Genomic DNA, 25,927 nt, shown 5'->3' on the forward strand with positions numbered 1-25,927 from the left:
TCAACTTATTTCTCGAATTTTAAAGTTATTTCCCAGCGAGGCTTTTTCTCATTAGCTATTACATTTCAGATCTTGCGTTCGATGTTACAGAAGATACAACGATCGACGAATACCTTTTGTACCCACTCTATTTAATATACAGTATGACGCGTATGTACATGATCTTTTCTATTGAGGAGAATAATAGCACGATAGCAGGAAGACAAACGCAGACAAAAGGCTTGGCGTAAAGTCCGAACGTTTGCCTTGGCACTTTCAGTAGCCGCATTACGCAACGTTATCGTATTTGCGATTCTACGACTATTTGTCTACTCCTCGCTTGTCCAAAGCGTCAAGGAAAACTCGCTGCCACCTGCCGTTAATGTTATTTAACAAATATTGCGAGCTCTCGGTCCTCTAAAGCTATATATATACAGGGTGGTTGATAACTGGTGGTACAAGCGGAAAGGGGGCGATTCTACGCGAAAAAAGAAGTCGAAAATATAGAATAAAAATTTTTCGTTCGAGGCTTTGTTTTCGAGAAAATCGACTTTGAATTTTCGCTCGGTACGCGTGCGGTACGTTATACCGGATCTCATTGTAGATCGTTGTCTCGATGGTAAAATTAAAAGAAAAAAAATTGTTATTCTATATTTTCGACTTCTTTTTTCGCGTAGAATCACCCCCTTCCCGTTTGTACCACCAGTTACCAATCACCCTGTATATTTAACTTGGTACAGCGTATGGAAGATGGAATTAGAGATATTCGTCCGGGGAGCGAGGCCGCTTTATTAATTTTGAAACGTCACGGCAAAACGTAGTCGGTGCCGTTGAAAAGCCCGTGTATGGAGCAGAGGGAGATTTTATCGAAAAATTTCGACCTACTTCGCGTATCGCTCGTCTTTTGTCCCATCTCGTGCGTTACATCGGACAAATGACGTTGCTCGCGCGGTGGCGCGACGCATATAGAACCAGGCAGCTTGCGTTCCCCGACGGTGTATCGAACAGACCGATAAGAGAAGGATCGATAATAAGTGATGATATTAAAGCAGGGCAGACAGCTGGAAACGCGCATGCAAGTTCTTCATCGAACCAATTCCGAGATCAATCGGCTGAAAGTTCATTTCGGCCCATCAGACGCCGGCTGAAATCTGGATTAAACGTCCGGGTTATCGAATTCAATCGGCGCCACGTACCGTATATCAACGGGTGCAGCGGCGATATCGAGGATGGTGCAGCAGGTATACGCTACCCCATATTAATCCTGTAACCTTTTGAGCGCGAAAAACGAATTGCCTCGCCGTTTCGCTGTATCGCGTGTACGCTACCCTTCCTAAGCATTGGCTGCGTATTATAAATTATTACGACTGCTTTGGATTATCCGGCGAACGATTATGATCGATCGCGACTTTATATCGACGCGGAATAACGGTGCGACCATCTCGAAGAAGTTTCCGTAACTGAAATTTTGACAAAAGTTCGCAGATGTACGCGAAGATAAATATACATACAACTTGTCATCTCTTCGATACACCAAACTGTGAATAGTTGGCGCTATTACCGTGGAGTACGTTAGGAAAGAACGAGAGAGAGGACAGAGTTTCGTAGTTTTCTTTTTCACACTTTTTCACACTTGCAACGTTTTTCAAGAACCGAAGGCGATCTTTGAATTTCTTAATCGCATCCAACGCTTCTAAACACATCGCAGCGTAACGTTCACGAAACAATTCTTTCGTCGCGGACGTTGCATGACTCTGACGGCTATCGTGTGGCACACGGGTGAACTCGTCCGCGTACACGCTTTCACGCCACATCGAGAAGCACACAGCGTTAAAAGACGACGCACACTGTTACGTCGGCCATGGAAAACTATAAAACCTTTCCATCTTTCCTTTCTTTTTCCCAATACGCCGCATCTACGATACAAACGGGAAACGCTGGCTGGTAGTAACAACGCGAACACCCCGTATATAATGCATCGTCTGCCTGCAGGAGACTCGTACGTAGCACGCGTGCTCGGCGAAAGAGCAGAGATACGCCTAATGCAGATGATCAATTTACGTTAAGGAGGTCGTCGCGACGTCGAGGCGTAAACGAGTGAAACTCGGAGAGACCGGCGGGGCCAAGTACGACGGAATCACAGGATCGAACGCAGCCACGCGAGCATCGTTAAATAAGGAAGTTCATTGACGAGACGGTTAACGACGTATTATAGCGGCTGTAACAGACGGTAGAGCGCACTTTCGTGCACGACACAAGGCCCGAGGGCTGCAACACCGTGACACACGCTATGGGAAAAAAGAGTTGCAACATCCTGAGGATCGAGCGAGTTACGCTTTTTACGTAAGTACGTTCTTCCGTTCGAGGCGAAGTCGCGTTTAAAGTTGCGGATACAGTGGCCACGAGAAGTATCAGGCCGACCGAAAAGTTTCTCTCGCTTCGTAAGGAAATAACAGAGATGCGCCACATTTTTTCTTTTATATCATTTTATCGAATTACGTACGATCCATTTCGCGGTAACAAGAAGAAAATGTTCTCTTCTGTCGTTTTACTAGAAAATTTTTGTAGTCGCGAAGAAACGTACAGCGCCGTGAACGATTATCGTCTCGGACGCGTTTTCTGCCTTGTTTCTTTATAGATATTTCCGAGAAACCAGCGATCGTGAAATTGTTTTTGCAAAAGAACGCTGCGGGATAGCGGCGGACGTTACGCGGCGATCTGTCGCCTCTCACGACCGAAATAGAAGACAAAACGACGATCCTTCGGCGAGACGGTGCTCCTATTCGTGCGGCAGCCACTGCAAAAAAGTGGTTCCAAGATTTTGGAGTAGGATCGTCGCCGTGGCCAGCATCGAGTCCTGAGCCGAACTCGATCCAGAACCCGTGGGGAATTCCAACAAGAAAAGTTTACGGTCCGGACAAGCCAGCTATAGAAAATATCGTGGAACTTGAAGAGAAATGGAATAAACCCGCGTGGGCGGATATTCGAAACGAAACTTTGAATAACTCGGCGGATAGTATACTTAACGGGTGAACGAAAGTGATAAAAAGTAAAGAGAAATCCATTGAACGGCGAGCGAAAAGTTAACAAAATCAACGTTGCACCTCTGTTTGTTCATAGCCAAAAACACGGGATGAAGAGGAAATTTTCTTCTTCCAAACTTCGAAAGAAGGAAATTTTTCTTTGTCGTATCAGGTAGTCCGAAAAGTTTCTTTCCTGTTTATAAGAATTTTTGTTTTATATTATTTTATTGATCTAGGTATATCCATGTCGTTCTATTTCTATTATTACGTTCGTGCATAATTCGATAAACTAATATAAAACAAACAACAGTGTGCGTCTATCATTTCCTTATAGAACGAAAGAAACTTTTCGGACAACCTGATATCTTCAGTTTCGTTTTAGGATAGAATCGCATGAACTGGCCATCGCAATTTTTGTTTCGATACCACGAAGAATGTAAAAATAGCGTTGAATTTATTACTATTCTGCTAACAGCGTAAATGATACTCTATAAAAATAACGAAACACTGTGTTAACGGTGAACCGGACACGAGTAGCAAAATATTACGAAAATGCTGCGTTGTTGATCAATGAATCGCGTCTAGAGGAATATTTGGCGTAATGCTAGCCTGGAATGTAACGTGATAATATTTTACGACGTTAAAACGCGAGGCTTATTGCGAGCTATCGATCAAACTTCTTTCAACTTGCCACTTAAGCAAACGTTCCGTAAAAGGAATAAAAGAAAGGAGACGCGGGATCGCCGCGTTTCTGGAATTATCATCTTTCTAAAGATAAACGTAAAAGCAACGAAATTGCACGGAAGCACGTAGGAAATTGAAGATAAAACGACGACGGTGTGTACCTACTCTCGGATGTTTCATTCGAACGAGGAGTTTCCGCGTGCGGTATCACGAGTTTGCAGAATTGGCGCTTAGTCATCCGCCTTGCAGCTCGGTTTAATAGATTCTGTTATGCGAGTTGCAAGGACGACAGAATCCAGCAGCGATGCAAGAGAAAACTGGAAAGCTCTCGCCAATCGTCCATTACCGGCGCATGGAAAAACGCCACGCGACTGTTCAAAGCTGTTTTTCATCGAGCTTGACAAAGACCTGTTTCAACGATTCTCGCGCTTAATCGCGTTAAACGTCTAAACGTCGAATAGGATACCGCCAGGTGAAGAGAGAAAGAGGAAGGCAGGCAGAGGGAGGAGACTGGCTTTTAAACGTAACAATTCACCGACGAGGCGCGCCAAATTAATTATCGCGTACGCGCAGCGTACGGTGTAACAACAGAGGAGGAGAAATCGTAAGAAGATCCAATTCGAAAAAATAATATCAAGTGTTTCGTGTAATGACTTTACTACGGTCGGCTACACTAGACGCTAGTAACAGTTATAGCCTACTAAATTCCGACGGATCTTCGATCTATAAAAGATGTTCGCAATAACACAGTGTGCATGTACGTATATCGCGCTCAACGAGCCAAAGTACGCACGCGTCTGTATGTTTAATTCATGATGATGCATTACTCATTCATTCATGCGATCGTGCACAAGCCACTTCCGCGAAGAATGCCGTAACAAGTTTCTGGAAGACACACACATACGCATTCTCTCTCTCTCTCTCTCTCTCTCTCTCTCTCTCTCTCTCTCGTTTGTTCTCTTGCTTGGGTCTAGCGGTGGATTCGGTATGCGCGAAGCCCAAGAATAAAGGCGCCAAGAGGATAAAAATCGACAGTAAATCTCGAGAAATAAGATGGAAGCGCGGAAATCGACCAAGAGTGTACAACTATCGACGATGATTCTATGAATGAGACAAAAGTTGCACTCGTGCAGCATCCATTGGTAGCAGATCGTAAGGACACCGTGAAATCTACGCGGTTCTTTCGATTATTTTTATAAATTGCTTAAACTGCTTTTATAAATTCCTGGCTTCTTTTTCGGTTAACGTACGCTGATAACTTTCCAACGGTTATCTCAAACTTTCAGGATTTAGATCGAGAAAACTGCGACGCTTAAGTGACGTGGAGACTATAGTCTCGGAATACATGTTTGCCTATACCTTAAATCGATAGGTAGGATTTATCGTAAGGTGCCTCGAGAGCGTCGTAGGAATCGTAAAAATTGTGTTGAGGTTATTCGGTGTGTAAACAGAGAAAACACGTGGATAAATTGTAAGGTAGAAAATATATTTAAATAGAAGTGTAATAAGTAAAAATACAATTTGAGCTGGTCCAGATCCGCACGCTAGCTGTGTTACCTAATAACTGAAAACCCCGAAGCCAACGTCGCCTGTCTACTGTTTATGGCCTGACTTCGTCGCAGTCTTTTGTCTACGCGTTGTCGATGGCTTCAGTGCTTGAGAAAACTAAAAAAGACCAGATGTAGAGTTTTCTTAGAAGTGGTAACCACTTCAACAAATTGTTTCGAAATATTTGGCATATTGGAATATATCGATAATATCGATCGACGTACCGAGCGAATATCGTTCGAGCAATTCGACACGTAACGAACAATGTCAAAACACGTTAGGTTCTCGTAATGTTATCGAAGCTTAATAAACGGACGATTAGAGAAACAGATCGCGAAATAAACGATCGCAATAACGCTGTGGATAAAACGATACCGAAAGTCACGTACGCGATCTTTCGCAGCTCCGCGGCTATTACTCACGAACCGTTAGTCTTTCCTCGAGTTTGTCAGAAATTATCCGATACCAGTATTTTCATCGAATCGCGACAAATTCACGTATCCGTACGATTTAACGTATCTGCTATCGCGATCCACCAGTCACGCGGCTTAATCTTCCGCTGCAAACGAACATTTCCTGCTTCGCATCCAACGACCTGTCAGTCACGTAGTATTACGAGTTGCATTCAATATCTCGGTCTCTTTTCAAACACACGTACACTCGTGTTACGCAATCCACGCTTAATACCCCCGGGGTGCCTTCGCTACGATACGTTCCTCCCTGTTATATCGTCCTGCTCTTTCGTTAAAACACTTTGACTGCCACGTTGACCGGCCACGGTGTCTTTAACTTTTTATAATTGCAAAAATTGTATGAAAATTGACAGTTTGGGCATTTGGAATATAACCGATAAATAGAAGATACTTTGAAACAAAAGGTGCCCCATTGAACAATTAAACATTTTTACTAGAACGTCAATAAAAAAAAATGAGACACTGTGTTTGCACGCATATGTTTGAGGGGTAATCTACGAATATTATTATCAACACAGCTTAGGAAATAATTGTAAATGATGCTTTATAATCGTATAATTGAAGTTACAAGTGTGCACGTACCTTACTATTATATACAGAATGAGCAAATATCGTTTACTAATATCTTCTACACGTTTCAACGATATATTCTGGACGATTTGCTTACGACGAAACGACGAATGCGAATGGTTTGTTGAAATGAACGAAGCCTTGTTATAATACGTCGCTATCAACTGTTACCAAGGCGCCACGGTGGTCACTCGTGACCACCAATAAGATGAACGGTCCATCGAGGAAGAACGTTGTCTTACATCGTCGATTTATTATTATTTTGTCATTATATGCTTCGAACGATAAAAATACTCCCGTGGTGTCCTGAGCGAAACGCGTGATTTTGGCGTGGCAGTCAAAGTGTTGAAACGAGCCACCGAAGACAGACTAACCGTAGCGAAAGAGAAATGGAAGCAACCGCGAGTCCGAGGCAAAAACTGGCTCAATTACATTTTTGCGTATGAAATGTGAGACAAGGCACGATAATCGACAATCTATCTTCTACAATTGGCTGTTGCGATCTCCGCTTTGACTGGAGCTTCGTTCTATTTCATCGACTACTTTTACGGTCGTTAGTTCGATAGTTAGCAGTAGTGTTTCTAATTTTTACAAAGTAATTTGCCTGTCGTTGTTCCTTTGCGCAGTCCCACTCTTTTTCATTCAGTTCGTTTCACAAGTTTCATTCGCTACGTTTCAAGTTTCAGTCGGTTTATTTCCAGTTTACGTCGATCGTCCGTTTCTCCCAGTTTCGTCAAGTTTCGTTGCGATCCGCTTCGTTGCCGGCTGCCTTCGATCGCGTCGAACAAGCAGAGAAAGAACAACAGAAATGTTCGTGCAATTACGTGCAAACGTGGCTCGTACGACCTCGAACTTGAAAAAGAAATTCGAACATAATCGCATTTTCTGCAACCTGATGCATCGAACAGCGACGTGGAATATCCGTCCGATGTCTCGGAAGTCAGTCGCAGCCAGCACATCGCAGGACGCGTGTCTTGCAGAAAAGTCGTTCGCTCGTATCAATTGCATTCCACCGGGTAGAATGCGATCCGATCGATCGGAAGCTTCGATAGGGTTTCAGGCCGGTCGAAATCCAGCGGTTCGACACGACTGGAAAGGGCCAGCGCGATATCGAGGACGCAAAGGAGAAAAAGCTACAAAGCGAAAGAACGCGTCGTCCTTTGACGACGTATGCACGCGTCGCTTCTTCTTCTTTCCTTTTTTGGTTCAACTTTAGTTGAACAACAAGCAGCCAATAAAATCGACGAACGCTCGTCCGATTCACCGGACCCGAATTGCGTTTTATTTTATATTTGTTCGAATAGAACAAAATTGATCACGCGCAATTCAATAAAATGATAATAAAAGAAACTTTTCGGCCAACCCGACATTAGTTTCTCGACAAATGCATCGAGGAAGCTGTTCGACGTCAACGCGTCTGCGATAAGCACGTACGTGTTGAACGTGGTTTTTTGATTTTTAAACATTCTCCGAGGATCTGACGCGTTGCCAGTGATTTCTTTAAGTAAACACCGAACGAACAACGTTTTATTTCGATTTCTTTCGTCACGGAGCATAGGAACCGCAGAAATTCTGTCACGTTCTTAATTAATCGATAAACAGTTGCTAGTCCGTAGCTCTGCCACGATGCTCGACGATATGGAAGAAGTCGTCCTCCAGAGATTTCCATCAGCATCGAAAATTCTATTACGCTTCTCCAGAAACACGCCGTGGGATGTAAAAATACGACCTTCGCGGATGGTATATTCTACGTTCCGTTTGATACACTGGCTCACGAAAGTATCCCGACGCTTGCCACGGATAATCAGACCAGCCGCCGGAGGAGAATAAAATCATCGTTGTCCCGAAACGAGAGAAGATAAAGAAGAGGAATTAAAGCTGGCATATATTACAGTCACTTCGTACGCTGGTCGAATTAATCGATACATAGGATCTTGCTGGATTTCGGGACGAGCATTGACGAAACAGATAAGAGAACTGGCCACAAAATGAACCGCGGTGAATCGTCGACCGGTCTGATTAAAATTTAATGCGAAATTTCCAAGGAATTTTGCGTCTTTCTTTCTTTCTCCTTTCTTTTCTTTCTTTTTCTTTTTTCTTCTTTTCACACGACGCGTCTCGCTCTTTTGAAGTTCGTCCCACTTTCTTCGCGATACACCGAGAGATCGCGTAATCCTCGTGTACACACACCGTGTATCACGTCCTTTTCTTTCCTTCCCTCTTTCTCTCTTTAATTTTCTTCGTCCTTTTTTACTGTTTGCCGAAGAAGTTGCACGGCTCACCTTGGTAAATTGCAAGCGGACGATATAGTTATGTAACTGGACGGCGAACGCAAAATTTATGAGTCTATTAAACGCGAGCTACAGCTCGTTTAATCCAGCGATTATTATTATTACCGCGGTATTTGCTTCAATTTTGATGCTCGCGTCGAACGCTTTCAGCGATGAACGATCGTTTCCGAAAATTTACAGCCAACTGGGACTTACACTCCAGGCGAGAGCGTCGCAGCGACTTCGATAATTTCCAGGACGGAATATCACGAGCTGGAAGAACGCGAGAAAAAGTATTTTGCGTTTTGAAAGATCTGTTCTTTGAGCTGGCAACTGTCAATGCCACCTAATGACAAAATAATTAACAGGCCGACTCGTAACTTGTAGATACGCTCGGGACGCACCAAATATCCGTAAAGCTGAAAAAATCCCCAAACGTACGCGAAACAACAGGAAACGCGTTCCTCGGTTTCCTGTTGGAATCTCGACGAAGAAGCAGATAAAACCTCGGCGATCATCGTGAGACGGAAAAATAACTCTTCGAACGATAGACGAGGAAATTTTCAGATTCGTCTGTATCTCGAAGATAAATTTTCCATTTAGCTCCATTAGCTGAAATTCCGATTTCACGAAACTGCATCGACGAAACTAAAGGCCATCTAAACGTCCGACAACGCTAATCTCGTTTGCGTTGGTCGAAAGGTCGACATTTTTCGACCAGGTATTAGTTTGTCCCAAAAGCGTTTTCCGCTATCTGCACGCAGCTGCTTTATCTGTCGATGTTTGTACCAACATTGTGCAAACCTAATCTCTCCAACGATGTAGTCTTTATCTGCAGTCGTCCTCTAGCTGTCGTAGGATACGTTTCGTTTGCATTGAACCAAAAAATGCTGCCTCGTCTGTTATTTGCTTATAATATAAATATAAAACGAGAGAAACTTTTTTCAGACGATCCAATGGATCAGCTTATCGTCGTAAGATCTCGACCTTAAAGGAAAATCGCGATTCCACGAGTCTTTCTAGTCGAGAGAATACGTGGAAACATAGAACTTGGTCGCGGAAGCTAGACAACTAAAGTGGCAACATATTCATCCGCATTGATCAAAGGACGGTTCACCGCCGAAGAAATAAAAAGAATCGGCTCGTGAACTGAATAATTCCTGAGTGGTCGAACGTGGATGTCGCAGATGTTGCAGATCGATACTCTGTTTCTGGCAGTGGTTGGTGCTCAAAGAGCAGCTTGTCGCTGCGGCTCGATAAGATACGACCCGATTCGACCAACGTCCCATTCGACAGAGCAGAAGAGAGACGTTTCTTATAAGTTGGACTTTAGCGAGAAGAAGCATCGATAACTGCGCGTAATCGAAAGAAAATATCCTGGCAGCTGATTGTTGGCGCGCTCCAATACCAACGATTCCCAGCATCTTTCCTCCTTTTCCACGATCCTATCCTTTGTCCCTTATCTTTCTTTGTGTTTCGGCCAAGAGAAATATCGTTAGACAGCGAGAAGGAAATATTTCCGCGGTTTTCTTTACCGATACGAGTCCTTTTGCGGGTAAGCTGCGTGGTAAAACAGGCGAGAAAACAAGGGAAATTTATTCGCCCGTCTAGCACGATTTTCTAGCGTGGAAAAATTACGAAAGAAACTATCCGCTGCTATCGTAATTTCGATATAACGAGAAGGGAATAAGGTAAACGTAAGTTGCGATATAAACATAGCAACAAAGGTGTAACGTAATCCGCCAGAATCTTAAATTATAAAGGAATTAAAGTAAAGAAAACATACAGGCTGCGTATATATAATTTCAATGTAACTAAAATGAGATAAAACACGTCGGTATTAATATAACACGATGGAACGCAACGCGATAAAAATTCCGCTGTCCGATAGAATCCTAAATTGAGGACTCTGAATTAAGGTTAACGAATAATCACAAATGAATATTACAAAATTATTATTACAATATTATTATTTATCATCATAAAATAAAAAAAAAGTCGAAAGATAAATAAGCAAAAAGTATCGAAATTGTCGCGTTAACGTAACGTACGAGACGCGAGAAAAATTCTTCTATTCATCGTAATCCTGAATTTTCGAAAGAAATTGAAGAAAAGAGAATGCAAGAGACGTACCGCGATTACGATGTTACGCGTGCAACCATAAACATACGAAATAATGAAATACGATAGATACTGGACAACTGCTGCGATCCGAGACATTCGTATCCATTACGCCGTTTCCCTCTTTCGTGCAGGAGGAACAGTCGCGTAAATTTAAATCGCCGTGCAATTTTCTCCCACGAGTGATTTCCCCGAGATCGATCTCGCGAGCCAGGCATTTAGGGCACCTTACTTTCACCTAATCGACGGCGAACGCTGGTGATTTATAACGATATTAAAATGGTCACGTCGATTCTACGTTCTATGTGAGAGAGAACAGCCATTTCTTAGCGTTTTATCGGCTTTTATTTATGAAACCGGAGGAAATGACGCTTCCGGCCAGAATCGCGGCCTATCTCGAATCAAACGGGCCACGTCCACCGTTTCGACCGCGTTTAACATCTTTTTGCGTCTTTCTCGACCATTCGCGGCATTGCAAGTCTCGATATATTCCGTTTCGTACGATTTTTTATTAATTACGACACGTGTCGGTGATCGCGAGAGTGGACTGAGCGAAGAATCTAAAAAGAAAATTTATCGTTTACTTTGCGCCGCGTCCATTTACACCGCAATGATCCCAAACCGTGTTCGCAAAGTAGTCGAAATTGAACCGTGTTGCATCGACTTGAGACGGAGGATTCGGTCGACGCGCCAAAACTTTCGCGATCAACGGCTCACACGCCAAACGTATTCTCGTATGTAGAATTATTGCGCGAATTCGACGAGCGAAATACGACAAGGAATCGTGGTCTTGCGTTTGGAGAAAATTTTATAATCAGACGATGACGGGATATCCTTTCTTCCCTCTCGTTGCGTCTCTGAGAAACGAACAGCAAATCTATTGACTAAACTATGGTATTTAGGTTGTATGGTATTTAGGCCAACGCCCACTACGACGCGCGATACACCCTCGTAATAAAATCTCAGGCGCAACTTACGATATATTTTTCATTAAATTTCTCAATGCGACTAAAAGTTGTTTCACGGTCGACGGCGCAACTGTGCAACGCGCACAGTTTTTCCATCGATCTTCCGCGTTTACAAAAGACGAAATCGCTTTTCAATCGTCCTCGATTCCCGTATATTCTGTAGTTCGCAGAATGAGAAAGAGAATTGTTGGCGCGACAAACGCACAATGCAGTTAACGGAGAACGAGATATCGAGAACGATCGCAGTAGCTACGATCAACAAAGGGTACTTCGATTCGCGTGGGCGTTTTATCTGTGCAGCTGTTTCCCAACTATCTGGAACACCGTGTACATAACGCGGACCGCTCGTCCGTAAACTGGGCCAGCAAACCTGCTCCTTGTTTTTGTTAATTTGCTCGTGGAAACCGCCAAGTTGCAGATAAAAAGTTTATTAGGACGCTCCATACTCGACAGGGGGCGAATCCCAGCCCTCGAGCAAATGTTTCCACCCCTTTTGTTCCAGCTGTCTCTTCGTGCTTTCGGCTACCTCTCTTCTTTCGCCGTTGTTTTCATCCCGTACGCGTTTACATTTGTTTTCCTCCTGTTTCGTGGCAATTTTTTACGGCTTTCCCTTCGCTCGCAGTTATTTTTCCTTCGTTTCTCAATTTCCGTGTACTCGGAGCCTGACGAAATTGCGCAACGAAATTTTCGAAAATTGAACGATAAACGACGTTTTCTTGCACATTTCCAAACAACTTTTCCAGGTTCCGCGTTATCCGAGCAGTTCCTTTCGACCGCGTACAGTGGAAAAACGTGGTGAGATACATTTCCAGAAAATAAAATATTCTCTATGATCGAGGGAAAGAGAAAGGTTTGAGATCAAATTTTCTCTCGTTTTTCCGAAGCGTTTTTTTCAGGTTTTGCTGCGCGAGAAATTCCTCCTGGCCGCGTAACTAATCGAACCGTGTAAAAATTGTAGAACGAATTTTTTAGAAAATTAAATTTTCCCTCTAGTCGAGACATTGGTATCTCGTCGAATGGTATTTTGTTTCACTTTCCCGGTGAATTTTGTTTTACGTTCTGCCGTTTCGGAAGTTCTTCTTGAACGCGTATAATCGAAACGCGCAAAAATTGTACGATACATTCTCGGAAAATTAAATTTCCGCCGTGATTCCGACGGATGGTATTTTGTTTCACTTCCAGAAACAACTTTTTTAAGTTTTGCTGTTTCACAAGATCCTCTTGCTCGCGTATAATCGCACCGCGTAAGAGTTGTGCGATAAATTTTTCGAAAATTAAATTTTCACTGCAATCCGGATATTTCGTTTCGTTTTTCCGGCAAGTATTTTAGTATTATATTATACAGAAATCGAATGTTACGTCACTCGAGTATTGTTTGCAAGAATTTAGAGAATATTAAATTAAAAACTAACTAAAATAAGCGGCACCTTTTTCTCCTTTTTTGCTAGAATTTCGGCACACATTTCGAAAACTGGAATCCCATTGATACTTTGATTATATTAACGGGGAAAACTCTGCTAGCAATGTCTTTTTCCATCGGTGAAAACACGGTTTGAAACGGAATCGTTCGCGAAAATAGATTTTCCGGTCGATGATTTCGCCGATCGGTACAGTTCGCCGAAACTTTGTCCGTGCTATTTTTTCCGGATATCGATCTGTTGTTTCGCTCGCGTTATCGCACGTATTCTTGCTCGCAGGAACAACAAATATGAAAAGATTAATATTGGACAAGAAATATTTGTCGACACGAATTTCGGAATAAAGTTTTAACGATAGTTTGTTGCACACAAACGGGTATCTTCTTGTCAAGAATTACAACAATTAGCAACAAATGGAAATTTGATTCTTCGATGAAATTGAAACTGAATTTTTATTTCGTTCACTTTTATTTCATTCTCTTGGCTGTACGCAGCTTCCTGTAAACCTAATTTCTTTCCCTTTGAGCAGTTCGTAAACTCGGAGTTCCTTTCCCGCCATAAACTTCAATTTTCTTGAAAAACAAACTTCCAAGCTTCCAATTATCTTGCTGTTCAAACTAACAACTTTCGATTTGTTGTCTTAAGTAATATTCGAGAAACCAGCGCGGCAAGAGAGCGAGTGAAAATTGAAAATTCTAACTTGATGCTTGAAAAAAAAAAAAAAGAAAAAAGGATATCGAGTTTCTTAACTCTCCCTCCTTCCACGTACTACCTTAACTAACCATCAACTTTTTATCCAATCTAAGCCGAGGAATATTTCAAATGGAGAAACGTGTATCGCCGCAAGAGACGCGGCAGTTAATAAAGCGCGAAACGCAATCTTTGCGCGATCAAAGCGCAAACTTTGAATATCATTCGTTAACATACCGTATCGAAGATCGTAATCATCGTGTTTCTTCATTTTTCCTAAGAAACAAAAGTATTGGGTTGGCAACTAAGTGATTGCGGACTTTGTCATTATCATAAGTGTAAATTGTAAAGTAGAAAATATACAGGGTGGTTGGTAACTGGTGGTACAAGCGGAAAGGGGGTGATTCTACGCGAAAAAAGAAGTCGAAAATATAGAATAAAAATTTTTCGTTCGAGGCTTTGTTTTCGAGAAAATCGACTTTGAATTTTCGCTCGGTACGCGTGCGGTACGTTATACCGGATCTCACTGTAGATCGTTGTCTCGGCGGAAAAATGAAAAAAAATAAAATTTTTTATTCTATATTTTTGACTTCTTTTTTCGCGTAGAATCACCCCCTTTCCGCTTGTACCGCCAATTACCAACCACCCTGTATATTTTCTACTTGACAATTTATCCACGCGTTCCTCTGTTCATACATCTAATAACCTCAACACAACAAAATTCTAACATTACAACAGCCACGCATACTCTATAACATTACCAACTAATGACAAAATCCGCAATCACCTAATTTCGCAATAATGTCACTAATTTTTTTCCAACAAAACGATCTCTAGCGATGCATCAGCGATTATTCGATTGTCCAAGGAAATCCATAGCGAAATTCAACGTTTATTTCGCGGAAGTAAAATTGAAGGTCGTATCGAGCAACATGCGCGATCTTCCTCTCGTACTAAATTTCTCAAATTGTTTACAGATCGATTTTGCGATCGTTTTACCGAAGAAACGTTCCTCTTGCTCGGCGAATCGTTTCAAGCGGAATCTTGCGAAATATGATATTTGTTGTCGTTGAAAAAAGATGTTTTCTTAAGAAAGCGTTCTCAGCAGGACCCCTCTGCTGTTCGTAAAGCTGTTCGTAATCGATCATCGCGGAACATCCTCCATATTTATCAACATCCGGCACACGTGTCGCTACATTTACACACTCGGCTCTCTCGATGCGGTGGAAACATTTTTGGCAAACGGCCTAGAAACATTTAGAGAATCGTCCGACGAAACGGACAGAGATAAACTGAGACAAACTGGCGTAAAGATGATGATAGGTGCCGGAACAGTGGCTCGAATCTGCCACTCGCCTAATCACTTGCCCCTCGACGGATAACGATAATCGCCTTTCTACTTTACGTCGGGCAGAACGCTAGAACGAGATACGGTGTTGTACAATGGCAACGAAACACAACGCGCGTAACATACAACCGAAATATGACACGTTGAACGTTGCTCGATCGTTTGATTCGCCTGTTACTCGATGGCGAAAAACGGGTACTTCGATACGACGTTCGGGATCGGTCGATGGTTTATCGCGTTGGGAAGAATTTTCATGGAAATTCGCGTCAGTCGTGTAAGCGGAAATAAAAGAGCGAAACCTAAGCAAAGATCTGTTAAACGTTGCCCGTACAATAACGCGTACCGTAGTTTACATGTATCGCGTATTTTCCCATTTTACGCGAATTCTCCTTACGTGTATTTTTGCCAGCGAGGTCGTTTTTCGAAAGTACAGTGAAAAATTGCAAACGAATGGAATAGATGGGATACGGACGTCGAGGCTGAGGATGCAAGTGCGCGAGAGAACGACGCGGTGATAACCGTAACTACGAACGAATGGGAAAAAGATATCGTAGAGCTCGTACAACGACCTTGTGCAACCAGCTATTCAGCGAAAGATTTCAAAAATGGAAATACAGAAGTACGTCGTCAGCTACGAACGCGTTAACGGGTTAAAAAAAAGAAGCGAATCTCGTTCGTCCAACTAGACGCGTCTCAACGCACAAAATTTCAGCCGACAAAGAAACTCCGGACAAACGAACGACGATCGTCGCGTTGGAGATTCGCGTCGTCCTCGTCCTATTCCCGTAGGAACGATTCGTTCGAAAAACGCGACACGAAGGGATACCGAGTGCTGCTCATTAATCCCTGATGCGTTTTCTCCGCCTCTCCTGTCGTCGCTCGGTTCGCCTTAACCGTCGCATTCCTTGTGTACATAGTCCAACGATGGATCTCGATGGAAAAAAAGAAAAAAAAAAAAAAAAAGGTAGAGCCGAGGAGAAAGAAAAAGGCGAGCAAACGGAAGCTGGCTTGAGCCCTCGACGGCCGGCTAGTAGTTTAATTAGTTCGTTAGCCTTTTCACCGAGCTTCTTCCTTTTCTCTGTCTTTTCTCTCTCTCGTTACTTTATTTTTTCTTTTTTACCTTCGTTTGCCTGTTCGGTCGTCGTGACTCTGATTTCTCCAACACGGCGAGAGTTGCGATCCTCGGACGCGTGGTTAGCGATCGAGAGAAGCGAGTTTTTCCAGGAAATCGATTTGAAACGCGGCACGAGAAGTAACTGGAGGATGGTTTCTCGTGTCATTTTCATTTTCATACTAATTGCTGTACGTTATGTTACTCGTGTCTGTGTACGTTTCTGTGTCTTCGTGACAACTTCTTCGACTATCTTTCGAGCCAAGTTCTCCGACATGTTCTTGTAATTTACAGCGGTCGATTGACGCTCGATTATCGTCTTTCCCCGCCATGTTAACAAAGGTCAAGGGAAATGAGCGTTCGAATATTTCTAACAATTGTACTCGTATTTAACAGGCTTATATATACTTGTGTGTATGTAATTGTTTACATTCAATTTCTTCTATTTTACTTTCATTCTCTCTTTTATCAATAGACAAAATTCTGACTACAGAATGTTGAAAATGTTTTAATACAACAAGTATTCGAGTATACTTCTACCAACAGCTGTGTACAACACGCCCTATCGTTATCTACGATACATCAAGTTTCTCTTATTCTCCTCGCTTCTTTCTATTCCTCTCGCGAATAGACAAAGATCTGGATTATACAAAACGTCGATAAGAATCCAAAGAAACAAATGTCCGACTAATTCTGCGAACAACCGTGTTCAACACATCCTACAATTATTTAATATACATCGAGTTTCTGCTATTCTCTTTCTTCTTTTCTTTCTTCCTCCGATAAATAATCGAGATTCTAATCACAGAGTATTAACGAAAATCAGAATCTCCATAATCTCTTACATAATTTCTTCGCAATAATTTTAAACAATTTAGACGAGGCTACGAGTTATTCTTCCTACGAACGACCATGCTCCTATTTAACGCCTCTACGTATACGTTTAATTATCCACAGCAAAATTTCTTCCTCTTTTACTTTCTTTTTCCCACCCACAAATAAACAAGATTCTAATTAAACAATGTTGAAAAAGGTCTAAAAGAATATTTATTCCAATATACTCTTTCTACCTTTCTTTCTTCCTCCGATAAATAATCGAGATTCTAATCACAGACTATTAACGAAAATCAGAATCTCCATAATCTCTTACATAATTTCTTCGCAATAATTTTAAACAATTTAGACGAGGCTACAAGTTATTCTTCCTACGAACGACCATGCTCCTATTTAACGCCTCTACGTATACGTTTAATTATCCACAGCAAAATTTCTTCCTCTTTTACTTTCTTTTTCCCACCCACAAATAAACAAGATTTTTATTAAACAATGTTGAAAAAGGTCTGAAAGAATATTTATTCCAATATACTCTTTCTACCTTTCTTTCTTCCTCCGATAAATAATCGAGATTCTAATCACAGACTATTAACGAAAATCAGAATCTCCATAATCTCTTACATAATTTCTTCGCAATAATTTTAAACAATTTAGACGAGGCTACGAGTTATTCTTCCTACGAACGACCATGCTCCTATTTAACGCCTCTACGTATACGTTTAATTATCCACAGCAAAATTTCACACTCTTTTACTTTCTTTTTCCCACCCACAAATAAACAAGATTCTAATTAAACAATGTTGAAAAAGGTCTAAAAGAATATTTATTCGAATATACTTGCACGAATATCCATGTAACACACCTTGTAATTATTTAATATACATCGAGTTTCTGCTATTCTCTTTCTTCCTTTCTTTCTTCCTCCGATAAATAATCGAGATTCCAATCACAGACTATTAACGAAAATCAGAATCTCCATAATCTCTTACATAATTTCTCGCAATATTTTTAAACAATTTAGACGAGGCTACGAGTTATTCTTCCTACGAACGACCATGCTCCTATTTAACGCCTCTACGTATACGTTTAATTATCCACAGCAAAATTTCACACTCTTTTACTTTCTTTTTCCCACCCACAAATAAACAAGATTCTAATTAAACAATGTTGAAAAAGGTCTAAAAGAATATTTATTCGAATATACTTGCACGAATATCCATGTAACACACCTTGTAATTATTTAATATACATCGAGTTTCTGCTATTCTCTTTCTTCCTTTCTTTTTTCCTCCCCTCTACTACGAAAGGTTTAAATCGAACAAGGGTTACGATATTTTTCCACGGGGTCCATCGGTGCTCGAGTTGCAGGCCCGCTCACGCTCCCACGGCCATAATTATGGATAAGAGTGGCAATAAATAACGTACGTGCGGCTCGTATATAAAGTCAGCGAGACGGGTATAATTCGTGCATAATTTACTCGTTTTCGATAGGTGGGAGCTGTTCGGGTGTGGGACGGGACCAAGTTTTCGCGGTTCCTAAATCGACGCAGCACTTTAGAAGGAAATCGTGCCGGATACTCGTCGAATCTCTTTACATATTACAGCCCGTACAGTCGAAATAACCGTTCGATAGGGACCATTTTCCTTTCCAAGATGCTGGATGCGCTTGAGTTACGACCATTTTTATCTCCAACTTTACTCGCCAAACTATTTTCTCTCTTCTTTTTCCAATGCCAATCCAATCGATCTCTGTACTCTCTCGGTTTTTCCTTTCCGCGTCTCCTCGCAGCGATTCGTACGACGAACGTTCGTCGAATTTGCTCGAGAAATGGGAGAACGATTCTTAGTTCAAGAGCTGAGATTCTATTCGTTCAGATTTCTCTTAGCCACCCCGTAGCCTTCTCGCGCTCTCGTTGAGGCACGAGCTTCCGCGAAAGAATCGCGTGGTCGCGGATTCTTCTCTTTCAAACGCGCGCAAAATGTTAATACGAAAAACTGTAGCAAGGGACTACTGAATGAATTTTGGTGAAATTCGAACAAACCAGAAACAAAGTGCAGTGTTGGACGATCGTATGGGTTGCGCAGCTATTTCGCAGGAAGATGACTTGATAACTCGGGTCGTTTCGCGGATACTTTTCGCCAAAAACCGAGAGATATTCGCTCGGCTTGTTATCCTAATAAGCATCGACCATGAAGGTGTCGTAAAGAGTCGTGGCTCATGCGGAGTAATTACGCTATGAAGAGGCTCGTTACAGCAAGAAGGATCGTTAAACCTTTTGCAGCAGTTACAAAGTAGAAAAGTATAAGGAAAGATCCGGTCGATCGAGCACGATCGGAGACTTCTTGTCTGGCGAAACGATCGCGTTAGATGCAGTCGCTACGATTGCACGCCTCTGCTCTCGCAGCAGCGAGATACGTCGATAAATAAGACGATATTATGACCAGCGGCGAGCGGTTCGCGATGCTTTCACCGGTATCTAGCGCACAGCGTTTAAGAGGCACGGCGAGGCCGCGTTATTATCCGGGTGCGAATACTCGTCTCTTCTCCACGCGCTGTCCGATACTTCGCGCGATCGTCTGCTTTTCTTATCGACCGCCGCGCGTCGATCGTTCGACTCCGCTGTTAAACGTATACAGACACCTGTATCGCGTGTAGAAAAATCAAAATTTATCACGGATATCGATAATATAATTTCCACGATTTTCTACTTATCTCGCAGAAACTTGAAATTTCCCGTCATACCTCGCGCAAATGTCTGCCATGCTTTTCTTATCAGCAAGCGCGCGTCTATGATCGTTCAAACCTGCGGTTAAACGCCACACGGATACAAGTCGTATCGCGTTTGTGGAAGAATGGAAATTTGTTGCAATGCGCATCGGTGGATACCGATAACGTGGTTCCAGGTAGATCTTTTAATTCGTGCAAACTCGATGTTTCCTCGACGATACCTCGTGCGAACATCTGCAATATCCGCGTGTATTTTTCTTCGTTGGCTGATCGTTCACCCATCTCGCGATTAAACGTACACGGCCGTTCGTATCGCGTTTAGGAAAATACAAATTTAAAACGGATATCGGTAACGTGGTTGGAAGATTCTTCGATCCACGAGAACTTGAACTTTTCAACGACGCTTCGCGCGGACATGTACAATAAATCTTTTCTTATCAACCCCTGCGCGCCGATGATCATTCACCTCTGTGATTAAACGTATGCGCGTGGATAAGCGCGCGTATTGTATTCAGGAAAATAAAACTTCGCAATGGATATCGCTGGATATTGATAATACAGTTCCCTGCGTTCTTTCGATTCGCGTAACCTTGCAGTTTTGAACGTGCAACTCGCTTTTTCGCGTAATTTAAAATATCGGTTTGGCAACTAAGTGATTGCGGGCTTTGTCATTAGGTGGTATCGACAAAACCCGCAACCACTTAGTTGCCAATCTGATACAACGTTGCGAGTATAACTGCGAGCGTCTTTCCAACGAAATGGATCTGTTGAAGTTTTCTAGGAAACTCTACATCTTCAGTAGTGTTTCTTCTCTATCTTCTCTATTATAGTACCGCCGATATACAGACAATGTCGACGATAAAGCGCAAATGCCGACAAGCCGAAAGGGTCGGAAAATTTCAACAGGCCATCGATATTAATATTTCGGCAGCGCAGTCGTCGATCGTCGGTTAGCCACCGGAGAGTGAAGAGTGAAGAGTCCTTAGTCAAGAGTCGTCATATCACGCTACTGCATTAAGTGCAAGTGAAATAATCATCGTTTAATCTACTGTAATAAATCCATCTATCAGTACGTTATCACGTAGGATAGAAACCACTGGAAATCCTAATTTCTAACATTCTTGAATAAAGAATTTCTATCATGCATTCATACACGCGTTTACTTTCTCTATTCTGAGATATTGGATTGGCAACTAAGTAATTGCGGACCTAATGACAGAATCCGCAATTACTTAGTTGCCAGCCTGATATATATGTCGCAGATGAAAGAACATCGGGGCCTTCTTTTGGAATTTTTGGCAAGATCCCCGATACTTTAGTCCAGACTTTTCATTATAGCTGCGCTTAAATAATAAAACTTGGAAGTAGTTGTTCGTGATTTAATCCGATTATGTGTGCCGAGATTTATGACAATGGACTTGGACTCGAAGCGACACAACGGGTCGCTAAACGCAGCCACGGTCACGGGATGGACGTTTTCACCTAACAGAGGTATGGAGTAATTGTATAGCTCTCCTTAAAAATATAGTCGAACCGAGGGGTGCAGAGAGGCGCGGAGAAGAGCATGTAAGTGCAGTTCCACTTGGACTGTGGAGTCAGTCGAGTTCTATTTGTACCGTGGACAAGTAAGTCGAGTTACGCTCGAATTGTGGACCAGTAAGTTCGGTTCGACTTAGACTTTGGAAGAAAACGCATTTGCTATCCCGTCGACCGTGGATTCGTTATTGAACCTAAGATCATCGTCATTAGCATCTCGAGAATCTAATGGCCACGGTTACTTGTCAAACTCTGTAATAATCATATTTGTACCAGTAAATATCTTCTCTATTGCGTAACAACGATGTCTAATTCAAACGAAGATTCGTTACACGCCCCTAATCCCAATGAGAACTCGACATATAAAACCTCAACAAGATCGAATTACTGCGAAATTTGTATTCGCTTCGCAAATAGTACGAAAGCAAAGCTGTTTCGGGATCGTTGTAGTCGTCGTTTGAAACGCATCCAACGTTAGAGAGCTGCGGAATCTATGAAATTTATTATGGCGCTCACGTTCGAGGAAGGATCGTTCGTTATGGGCGAAAATCTAAAAAATTCACACCGTCGTAAAAGTTACTTCTCGATCCGCGAGTCGTATAAATTTCCATCTTTTCGCACACGGCCAAAGAAATAGACTCGCAATGGGAATTTCTTTCGTTCGTTTACGCGTTTATGGGAAATTAACCCTTTGCGGACGCGTGTCGGCATATAGCGGCCCGAACCTGTTCACAGTTCCTTTTGTCCAGGACGGTTATTTTGAAATGGCTGGCGTACGTCTATTTTTTCTAAAGGATAATCTTATGTGTATTTACGCATGGCTATAGTAAACTAAACGGTAATATGTTTTTTAATGAAAGAAAATTATAGATCTTTAGAAATCTTATTATTCGATTAATCTTTATTCGAGTCAGAACGAATTTCAATCTTTCAATGGCATTAGCAGACGAATCAGCAAGCTTTTTATATATTTTATATGTTTTATGATGCCTTATTCACGATGCTTAAAAGATGCAGAAAGGACATGTTCCATAGTGATCGTAGTGACGAATATTGTTAGGTTGTCCGAAAAGTTTCTTTCGTTTTACGAGGAAATAATAATGTTTTTTGTTTTATATTATTTTGTCGAATTACGTTGAGATAAACACCGCGACATTTCGCAGACTTGGTTTCACGTTTGCGAAAGAGAGACACTTTCCGGACGATCAATATGTTCTTGGTACAGTGACTTCTTATATCTTAAATGTTTCGGAAAATCGTAAAATATTACAGGAGTGCTGTAACAAAAATAAAAGCAGCCGAAAATTGATCAATATAAATCGGAGGAATTTAATATTAAAAAAGCCACGATATTAATATGAAGCAGCATTATTGTAAAAGACACGTTTGCGAAAGAGAGACATTTTCCGGACAATTTAATATTTCGAAGCTGACAAGATAGAAGACCACGACAGTGCTTCAGACAGTGGAAACGAACTCCATTCGACAAGGATACTGCTCAACCGTTTCGATATTTCTAGCGATAGCGACAGCGATGATACACCAAATGTCGAAGAAAGTAATACAAGCTTCGACAATGAACACCGCAATCGTTCAACCTGTACATTTCCTCAACTGCGCCAATACTTTTTCGCATCCCAGTTAAAGGTGGTTCGCCCGTTAAAAATCAACGCACAGGCACATTTGGCAGACAAAAGCGCACGGAGCAACGCGCGTAGTAGTTCGCCAGCGACGCGAAGCGCGATGAATAATATTTAACGAGAGACCCGATGGCCGGTGTGCATCGAGTCTAGAGGCATGAATACGCTTAGGGAAATTAGAGTGGCGAGAGAAATGGCCGGTGTTGTCGAGTGGCGGTGTATCGCGAGTACACCGGTGACTGTGACAGAAGCACGAGTCGACGAACAACGTACCATGACCGTACCGTTACCGGCGCGCCGGTGTAAATCAAGCTTTAGTGGCAGCCGACTCTCCTTCGACCTTAATAAAACGAGTCACGGCTAGCCTACGATCATGCTAATCGGCGAAACAGCCCGCGATCCTTCACGGCGTGATAAACTAATCGCAAAAACAAATAGCTCTTACTTAATCTTCTTAATCTCCTCGTTCTCTTTCTATTTCTTTTCCTGTTCCCTGTGCCAATAGCATTTTATTTTATTTAATCCGGCTACGTTTTCCCCCGGTTATCTTCCACCAGATCATATTTTTCTAACGTTAGAAAAATATCTTCGGTTTGTCGTTTCAACGTTACGTTAAACGCATACGCATCTTGCAGCATCGCGTTCTTTCTGCTCGACAGAATCGGAAGGTTCTAACGTAAATAGAAATTTCTACATCTCGATCTTGCTGTCGTTTTAACGATCAACGAAAACAGGTTGCAACGTTTCGAAAGGATTTAAAAAGTTCTTTTTTCGCATAGAATCACCCCCTTTCCGCTTGTACCACCAGTTACCAACTACCGTGTATAAGAAGCGAAATAGGTAAAAGAGATGTAAAACCGAAAGCTCGTCGAAAGCCGAAAGGCACGGACTAAGCAATAATAAATAAAAAGTAGTATGTATTCTATAAATCGATCTTGCCAGCGTCAATCTTCCCATTTGAAATGAAAACTCTGGATAAATGTACTCGATCTTTTTAAATTTCAAATAAAGATTCGCCAAGTTTGGAAACTAAAAAATAACTCGAGCAAAACCGACTGATTTAGATAATCTTGCATTGTTCAATATTCTGCCTTTATCGATGATGTATCGACAAGTCGAAGCCAGTTAGCTGATTAAGCTAAATACTAGACGGAAACACGATCACGAAAGAATTGGAAACCTTCCAAAACGAAGATAATAAAACCATAAAACCCTGTACAGCACGAGTATATCTTCTCAAATCCGCTAATGAATTTTCAATGGGTGAAACGATCCGCCGAAGGAAGATTTCCACTTTCGACCGATTAAATCGAAAACGATCGGTTCGGGGATTCAGCCAACGAGCTTTAGTTGTCTTTTTGTGAAAAAAATCTTGGACGGTGATAGCGATCGTCCTCGAACATGATCAATTTCCACGTATCACCTAAGAACTCGAGGAGAAATAATATCTTTTGTGACAACGATATTACGTTCAAGGCTGTTTGGACCTGTTGTTTCGTATCCTTAATTATGCCAATTGCTACGCTGGCCGCCTCGACTTTTTGCTTGAAAATACCACCTCGTTGAAACGTGCCTCGCGCAGCCTTGTGGCGGTTTGACATCGCCTTTGTATCTTTCGAATTACGTTCGTTTGATTGTCACGTTCGCACGCGTATAATTGGGCCATGGCCTGTTAACGAACCATACGAAGTGGCACGAAACGAAACGGTTGCGTGGCAAACGGAACGCGGTTCACCGTCCAACGTCCAACGTCTAACGGACGAGATGAGGCCGAGCGCAAACTTGAAAAATTCATAAATCTTATCGTTAACATCTGTTCGCGACGCGTTCGAGCTCGTTCGTCTTGGCGTTCCTCTTATTTCTTTACGCCGGCTGTCTCTCGCATTTCTCCAGGCCCACGATTCGCCTTCGTTCCCAGCCAGCCGTGCATCCTTCCCTTTTTTCCTCGGCCCAAGGGTAGCCAGAGGTTACAACGAAGAGTTTACGCTGCGGACAGCAGGTGCGAGCGCGAGATCTACCTTTGGTTCTAATGGAATTTTGTAGAAAATTCACTGATATCTTCGTATCTAATGTTATTAATGTAGTATCGTGGAGGGAAGAGCCTGTGGTGGCACTCGATAGTAAATAACACCACTCGACACTAACTAGCGTCGGACGACGGTAGCGCAGTGGTTAGCGCCTTAAGTTGCAAACGTTCGGGACCCGGGTTCGAATCGCGGCGACCGGATTTCCGATTTTTCTTCCACGATACAAAAATAGAAGAGAAGCGGCCGTACCCAGCAGCGACATCCACAAGCGCTATAAGCGCAGCCCAAATTTCCACGATATTACATTAAATAATAGGTTTGGGATTTGATATTTAATCGATTCACACAGATTAGTTTCGTATGCTCTGTATTTCACCAGCTTGTGCAACCATTTCACACACCGGATACTTGGACAAAAAGAAAAAAGAAAATGTGGCGAACGGGGAAAAAGAGAAGAGAATCGCCAAGTAGTCGTACCAATTCTGCATGTAGGAACCCCAGCGATCATACCAACCTGACGTTAGATACCTGGTTTTTCCGTATAAAGAAACCGAGGATAAAGAAATTCCGCAGTTTTTGCACGTTTTACTTGGAAACCGATTAAAACTTCATTCGAGAAACGTCTATATATGTCCGATGTTGATTCACGAAGCGACAGGTGTTTACGAATAAACGTTGAAACGCCAATGAGACGAAAGGAATTTGATATTTTTGAAGCGAACTCACGTTTAAACTGGCGCAGAATCTCTTCCACTGATCTTTGGTGGCCAATCCAAGACGATGCGTTTCCTCCGTGTACTACCAGAGTACTCGCTGTAAATCATAAAAACGAACAACTGATACACTAAAATTCGTTATCATTCGCTGACTTAATATCAGAAATAAAACAATTGCAAGAAAGCTATTACGAATGTACAAATCCATGGCTGAACATTCGTACGCTAGAGTCGTATTTCGTC

At 42.2% G+C, this 25,927-nt stretch overlaps 1 protein-coding gene across 11 annotated transcripts in view; it reads right to left on the minus strand.

Annotated features, from left to right (window-relative positions):
- The window catches only part of LOC117157092 (uncharacterized), a 218,699-nt gene that overhangs the window by 161,656 nt on the left and 31,116 nt on the right, over positions 1-25,927 (minus strand). For 9 of the 11 annotated variants that reach the window (XM_076622089.1, XM_076622088.1, XM_076622081.1 and 6 more), the window contains exon 2: positions 25,695-25,781. The exons of the other annotated variants lie outside the window; for them this stretch is intronic. The gene's annotated coding sequence lies outside the window, so the exon portion shown is untranslated. The remainder of the gene's footprint in view (positions 1-25,694; positions 25,782-25,927) is intronic. 11 annotated transcript variants of the gene reach the window in all.

This window comes from Bombus vancouverensis, chromosome 10, assembly GCF_051014615.1.
Source record: "Bombus vancouverensis nearcticus chromosome 10, iyBomVanc1_principal, whole genome shotgun sequence".
Classification (NCBI taxonomy): domain Eukaryota; kingdom Metazoa; phylum Arthropoda; class Insecta; order Hymenoptera; family Apidae; genus Bombus; species Bombus vancouverensis.